This window comes from Coregonus clupeaformis, chromosome 1, assembly GCF_020615455.1.
Source record: "Coregonus clupeaformis isolate EN_2021a chromosome 1, ASM2061545v1, whole genome shotgun sequence".
In the NCBI taxonomy this organism is placed as follows: domain Eukaryota; kingdom Metazoa; phylum Chordata; class Actinopteri; order Salmoniformes; family Salmonidae; genus Coregonus; species Coregonus clupeaformis.
Genome location: NC_059192.1, coordinates 97,155,241 through 97,162,826, shown reverse-complemented (window position 1 = coordinate 97,162,826; position 7,586 = coordinate 97,155,241). Strand labels below are relative to the sequence as shown.

Below are 7,586 nucleotides of genomic sequence, written 5' to 3'. Positions count from 1 at the left end.
CATCCAAAGAACACCATACCTACTGTGAAGAATGGGGGTGGAAACATCATGCTTTGGGGCTGTTTTTCTGCAAAGGGACCAGGACGACTGATCCGTGTAAAGGAAAGAATGAATGGGGCCATGTATCGTGAGATTTTGAGTGAAAACCTCCTTCCATCAGCAAGGGCATTGAAGATGAAACGTGGCTGGGTCTTTCAGCATGACAATGATCCCAAACACACCGCCCGGGCAACGAAGGAGTGGCTTCGTAAGAAGCATTTCAAGGTCCTGGAGTAGCCTAGCCAGTCTCCAGATCTCAACCCCATAGAAAATCTTTGGAGGGAGTTGAAAGTCCATGTTGCCCAGCGACAGCCCCAAAACATCACTGCTCTAGAGAAGATCTGCATGGAGGAATGGGCCAAAATACCAGCAACAGTGTGTGAAAACCTTGTGAAGACTTACAGAAAACTGTTGACCTGTGTCATTGCCAACAAAGGGTATATAACAAAGTATTGAGAAAGTTTTGTTATTGACCAAATACTTATTTTCCACCATAATTTGCAAATAAATTCATTAAAAATCCTACAATGTGATTTTCTGGATGATTTTTTCTCATTTTGTCTGTCATAGTTGACGTGTACCTATGATGAAAATTACAGGCCTCTCTCATCTTTTTCCCCCCACTGTATATAAGGTAGAGTGTCTTCTTTGTTCAAGTTAGTTCGTAACACCAAGGGCAAAGCTCTGGTCATTGTTGTAACGAACCCGGTACCGATCATTAAACATTTGCATTAACTGTCTACAAAGTGTCTAAGTATATCCTTGCATCCTTGATTCTTTGATACCCGAGAAACTCATCATAACAGTTACTAAAATCTGTACCATTCTATTTGGTATGATATGTTACATTACATTGGCCTACCAATGTAATAGCGGTCGTACAATATAATACAAATGTAGTACGTATAGTATGTTACAAATTACAATTAGGATATGTTACAAATTGCAATTCATACAATGTTACGAATTTGCAATACGTATGATATGTTACCAATTACAATTTGTTGTTACTAACGTTAGCTAGATGGCTAATGCTAACGTTAGCTAGGCCGTTAACGTTAGCTAGGCATTAGGGTTAGCTAATATGCTAAGTAGTTGCAAAGTTGTTAATTAGCTCAAATTGTCCATGGATGAGATTTGAACGCACAACCTTTGGGTTGCTGGATGTTCGCATTATACACCGACCCATAACACCACCCTACTTTCATTTTTGTAACCTACTCTTATCGAACGTAATAAACTCAGCAAATAAAAAAACGTCCTCTCATTGTCAACTGCGTTTATTTTCAGCAAACTTAACATGTGTAAATATTTGTATGAACATAACAAGATTCAACAACAGACAAACTGAACAAGTTCCACAGACATGTGACTAACAGAAATTGAATAATGTGTCCCTGAACAAAGGGGGTGGGAGGGGGGAGGGGGGGGAGGGGGGTCAAAATCAAAAGTAACAGTCAGTATCTGGTGTGGCCACCAGCTGCATTAAGTACTGCAGTGCATCTCCTCATCATGGACTGCACCAGACTTGCCAGTTCTTGCTGTGAGAGGTTACCCCACTCTTCCACCAAGGCACCTGCAAGTTCCCGGACATTTCTGGGGGGAATGACCCTAGCCCTCACCATCCGATCCAACTGGTCCAAGACGTGCTCGTCGCTGGCCACGGCAGAACACTGGTGAGACAAAACCGCGTCTCGTCAGTGAAGAGCACTTTTTGACAGTCCTGTCTGGTCCAGCGACAGTGGGTTTGTGCCCATAGGCAACGTTGTTGCCGGTGATGCCTGGTGAGGACTTGCCTTACAACAGGCCTACAAGCCCTCAGTCCAGCCGCTCTCAGCCTATTGTGGACAGTCTGAGCACTGATGGAGGGATTGTGCATTCCTGGTGTAACTCGGGCAGTTGTTGCTGCCATCCTGTACCTGTCCCGCAGATCTGATGTTCAGATATACCGATCCTGTGCAGGTGTTGTTACACGTGTTCTGCCACTGCGAGGACAAACAGCTGTCCATCCTGTAGCGCAGTCTTAGGCGTCTCACAGTATAATGTAATGCATCTCAATAGGAAAATAGCGCTTTTACACAATGTAGAAACCTAATATTCCACAAATGACTTTGTAATTTCATTGACATCTATTCGTATCAACATTTTAGCTTTTATAATAAACAAATATATTTACAGTGTTACATATTCGTTTCTGGGGCACACCATGTGCTTCAAAAGTAGCTAGAATTAAAATCAAATCAAATTACATTTTATTGGTCACATACACATATTTAGCAGATGTTATTGTGGGTGTAGCGAAATGACCCCTGTCTGTGCCTACTTGAGTGACATTAATGTTTATGTAAGGTAGCAAGGGAATATAATGATGTTTTTGAGAGCTCCTCCCACCAGCCTCCTCTGGTGAGATATTCATCAGTTTATTGTCTGTTTATTGTCTGTCCTCCTATATCTCCTCCCACCAGCCTCCTCTGGTGAGATATTAATTAATCTATTGTCTGTTTATTGTCTGTCCTCCTATATCTCCTTCCACCAGCCTCCTCTGGTGAGATATTCAGTTTATTGTCTGTTTATTGTCTGTCCTCCTATAGCTCCTCCCACCAGCCTCTTCTGCTGAGATATCCAGTTTATTGTCTGTCCTCCTATAGATCCTCCCACCAGCCTCCTCTGGTGAGATATTACGTTTATTGTCTGTCCTCCTATATCTCCTCCCACCAGCCTCCTCTGGTGAGATATTCATTAGTCTATTGCCTGTGTATTGTCTGTCCTCCTATATCTCCTCCCACCAGCCTCCTCTGGTGAAATATTCAGTTTATTGTCTGTCCTCCTATAGCTCCTCCCACCAGTCTCCTCTGGTGAGATATTCAGTTTATTGTCTGTCCTCCTATAGCTCCTCCCACCAGCCTCCTCTGGTGAGATATTCATTAGTTTATTGTCTATTTAATGTCTGTCGTCCTATATCTCCTCCCACCAGCCTCCTCTGGTGAGATATTCCGTTTATTGTCTGTCCTCCTATAGCTCCTCCCACCAGCCTCCTCTGGTGAGTTATTCCGTTTATTGTCTGTCCTCCTATAGCTCCTCCCACAATCCTCCTCTGGTGAGTTATTCCGTTATTGTCAGTTGTCTTGTGCTGTGTATATTTGTTATATTTGGACTGTTTACACGACTGATAGTATTAGGAGTATGTCCTATCATATTCAGATAACAAAGTTATACCAATGTAAGGGGATTGCTGTGGTGATCATTTCTGTTGTTGCTATAATTTCTGGTACCTTGCTATTGTGAACGATCTTTATATTGTACTTTTCATGTAGCTAAAATCATATATATTTTTTATAAATGATAAGGCAAATGTTGCGTGCAAACAAATTCTGTTGTTTTTAATATCTTTTTTTAATCTGTTCCCCTATCATTTCCCTCATCTTAGCTTTTTTGTATTTTCTTCGCATAATATACAATAAAAGCAAATTAAATGTATTATTATAATTACAATGTTGTTAAATACAGGTTTGAAACTTCAAACAAATTGTTATGCTTGCAGGGAAGGCTGAATTACATTTTCATGTCAATTAATTTAATTAATTTAACTTATTAGTATCCCCATTAGCCGATGCCAATGGCAACAGCTAGTCTTACTGGGGTCCGACATATAACATCCTGATCCCTGTGCTACTGCTGTGTTTCCTCAGTCGCTGCTCAGAGGAAGTACTGTCTTAATATTCAACATGACGCATGTTGCATGAATATAAAATTATTTAAATGTGTATCTCTTCCAGTTAGGTGAAAAAGTATTGCTTTATGACACTGGTGTCCATTTCAGGTAAAGGGACTCCTCTAGATGTCTTCGCCCCACAGGAGGTGAAATTCCACTCCATGGACTACAGAAGTGTCTTGCACTGGAAGCAACATGCCAACTCTACTAAACTTTGTCCAATGCAGAGAAGTGCCAGCCGGCTTCTCTGTGACCTGAGCCAGGAGACATCCGACCCCAGAGAATGGAACTACGCCAGGGTCAGACGCAGGCCACTCAGGAACCCAGTCTTCATGGGTCTTAACCGCCAGATTCAACCCCAAGTGGGAGATTAAGTGCTTCTCATTACTATCCATGGGATATGAGTAATCACAAGCATTTTATTGAAATGAGGAATATATATTTCAGAACTGCTGTTATTTGACATCTTCATGTGACGGAGAAAGGCATTGTGGTCCGGCTCAAGCCTCCACACTCTCCCCACAGGAGACCTAATGGCAGCTGGATCAGTGTGAGGAAGCTGCAGAGAATGTCATATACAATACACCTCATGCACAATGACGTCGAGGAGGTAACTAGCTACTGTTATTTATAATTCGTTAATTATCCTAAACAATGGTATTTTCCACCTTTTACTCTAAAGGCCCGTTTACACCTTGCGCTAACATGTTTTTTGTGATCTGTTCAAGATGATCTAATCACTATCTGATCAAGGTTAGTCATGTCTACACTTAGTATTAAAATGTGTCTCTTATCCGTCCACTGTGCCCGAATTGTGACCACATTTCCTAGTCCCTCCGTGTATGCAAATTATTTGACAGATATTCTTTCAAAGTAATATGAATTTATTTATGTTAAGACAATTATTTATGCCATAAGTCAATGGTGCCATCTGTCAATTATTTTACAGGGTGGCATAATGATGATTTAAATAGTTTGACCATCCAGATCTGTTTATACTCTTAAGATATCCAGGCACAAATGACTTCCTCCGGAGGTGGTCAGGAAGATCTGATCACAATGAGTCTTTTAATCGTCTACACCTGTCAAAAAATGTGGGCACCATCAGAATGTGGACAAGATCAGGACAAAGGACACATGTTAACATCAGTTTTAATTGGATCTTAAGACTAGAGCCAAAATGGTCACAGAATAGTTATAAATCAAATAATTTAAATAGTTCACAGAATACTTCAAGCTTTTTACTTGACGAGTGCTGCCAAGTGATTCAGAAGTCTTCAGAGTTCTAACAACTCAAATATTGTAAATTTTTACATTTTAGTCATTTAGCAGACGCTCTTATCCAGAGCGACTTACAGCTAGTGAATACATACATTTTTCATAAATATCGCACCTCTGACTAACCCTATTCTCTGACTAATCCTTGTGAAGGAAACGTTTGAAATGGAGGGCTGTGTCAAACAGCTCCTGATCTCAGGCCTGAGCCCCTGGACCACCTACTGCCTGCAGGCAGAGAGCCAATTGCACCTGCTGGACCGCAGAAGCACCCGCAGCCCCAGGGCCTGCGTCACCTCACTGTGAGGGCCAGGGTCGTGTCTTCCCCCAGGTATGCCTTACGTAACCCAGCGCTTTGTGTCTCAGGAGCAGGCAAGACATGAGACAACCAGCCAAGACTAGCAACTGAATCTGGCCTTAGTGTGTAGACCGGTTGTACAGTCAGTGTTGACCCCAGGGAGTCAGGGGAGAAAGGCTGTTAAAAAAAGGCTGTCGGCCAGGACAAAAGATGATAAATTGAGGGGAGAAGTATTAACCGTCATCAGGGAGAGAGAAATCTCTCCCCAGAGAGATATTCATATGGGGTGAATCGTGAGTTGTGCCCTGCGACTAAAATTAGCTTTGTCAAATCTTCCCTTTGAATAAAGAACTGCCTTGTTTGGTATTTTTAGATCATTTACATGTGTAAAGCCACCCAGATTTGTTTTCGGTTTTAGCTTCAAGACATTTTAAAGTTTCTCTCCTCTGTGTTATTTCCTCCTGCAGGGGAAAATGGAGCCCTGGACTTCTCTGACAAACAGGAAACTCAACATGATACTGTGACAACCTAACCGGTCCGGAAGTATACACTGATGTATCTACTATTACCTCAGGTACTGCACAGGGATGCACTTTAGGATCCTTCACATTTCTTTCACTGATTGCTTTGGTGCCAAATGTTGTACAAAAAAACATGAGTAGACACCAAACAATGACAGCACAGTATGAGACTAGGCTAGTATAGATATATATATATATATATATATATATATATATATATATATATAAGATATTCAGACTTCCCATGCACTAAGTGCTTGTGTAGTTGGAGTGGGGTTGCACTCAACAAGCTGCAAGATAGACGGGAAGGAGCTCTGCTGTTGATCTGCAGACGGTCTCTGTGTTGAGGGACAAAACAACCTACGGTCTCCCATTGAATTAAATAGAATGACGTGGTTGTTTTACCTACCTTAGTTGACTGACGTGGGTGTTTTACCTACCTTAGTTGACTGGCATGTGGTTGTTTTACCTACCTTAGTTGACTGGCATGTGGTTGTTTTACCTACCTTAGTTGACTGGCATGTGGTTGTTTTACCTACCTTAGTTGACTGGCATGTGGTTGTTTCACCTACCTTAGTTGACTGGCATGTGGTTGTTTTACCTACCTTTGTTGACTGGCATGTGGCTGTTTTACCTACCTTTGTTGACTGACATGTGGTTGTTTTACCTACCTTAGTTGACTGGCATGTGGTTGTTTTACCTACCATAGTTGACTGATTTGTGGTTGTTTCACCTACCTTAGTTGACTGATTTGTGGTTGTTTCACCTACCTTAGTTGACTGATTTGTGGTTGTTTCACCTACCTTTGTTGACTGATATGTGGTTGTTTTACCTACCTTAGTTGACTGACATGTGGTTGTTTTACCTACCTTAGTTGACTGGCATGTGGTTGTTTTACCTACCTTAGTTGACTGATTTGTGGTTGTTTCACCTACCTTAGTTGACTGATTTGTGGTTGTTTCACCTACCTTTGTTGACTGACATGTGGTTGTTTTACCTACCTTAGTTGACTGATTTGTGGTTGTTTTACCTACCATAGTTGACTGATATGTGGTTGTTTTACCTATCTAGGTTGACTGACATGTGGTTGTTTCACCTACCTTAGTTGACTGACGGGTGGTTGTTTTACCTACCTTAGTTGACTGACGGGTGGTTGTTTTACCTACCTTAGTTGACTGACGGGTGGTTGTTTTACCTACCTTAGTTGACTGACGGGTGGTTGTTTTACCTACCTTAGTTGACTGATATGTGGTTGTTTTACCTACCTTAGTTGACTGATATGTGGTTGTTTTACCTACCTTAGTTGAATGCACTGTTGTTGTGGAACAGTTAGATATTACTTGCTAGATATTGCTGCACTGTCAGAACTAGAAGCACAAGCATTTCGCTACACTCACAATAACATCTGCTAACCATGTGTATGTGACCAATACCTTTAATTTGATTTTGATGTTTGACTAAGTCACTCTGGATAAGTGTCTGCTAAATGTCTTAAATGATAAAAAATACGCAAATAGAGTCTACTCATTTTTCTTTGGCAAACATATTGTTGAGGAGATCTTTATTTAGGTTGATTCACACAAGGGACGTGTCAAGAAAAACCTCAGGAAACTAATAATTCCAAACAAATCTGAACAATAACTTTGTCTTTTACAAGAGTCATCTCAGGCAACAATTCCAATCTACAATTCATAAATTGCAATATAATCGAGAATTTGACCTCTTTATGAATACATTCTAC

At 41.1% G+C, this 7,586-nt stretch overlaps 1 pseudogene; it reads left to right on the top strand.

Moving 5' to 3' along the window:
• Window positions 1-1,644: 1,644 nt before the first annotated feature.
• On the top strand, window positions 1,645-5,332 carry LOC121570671 (annotated as a pseudogene).
• The last annotated feature ends 2,254 nt before the right edge of the window (window positions 5,333-7,586 follow it).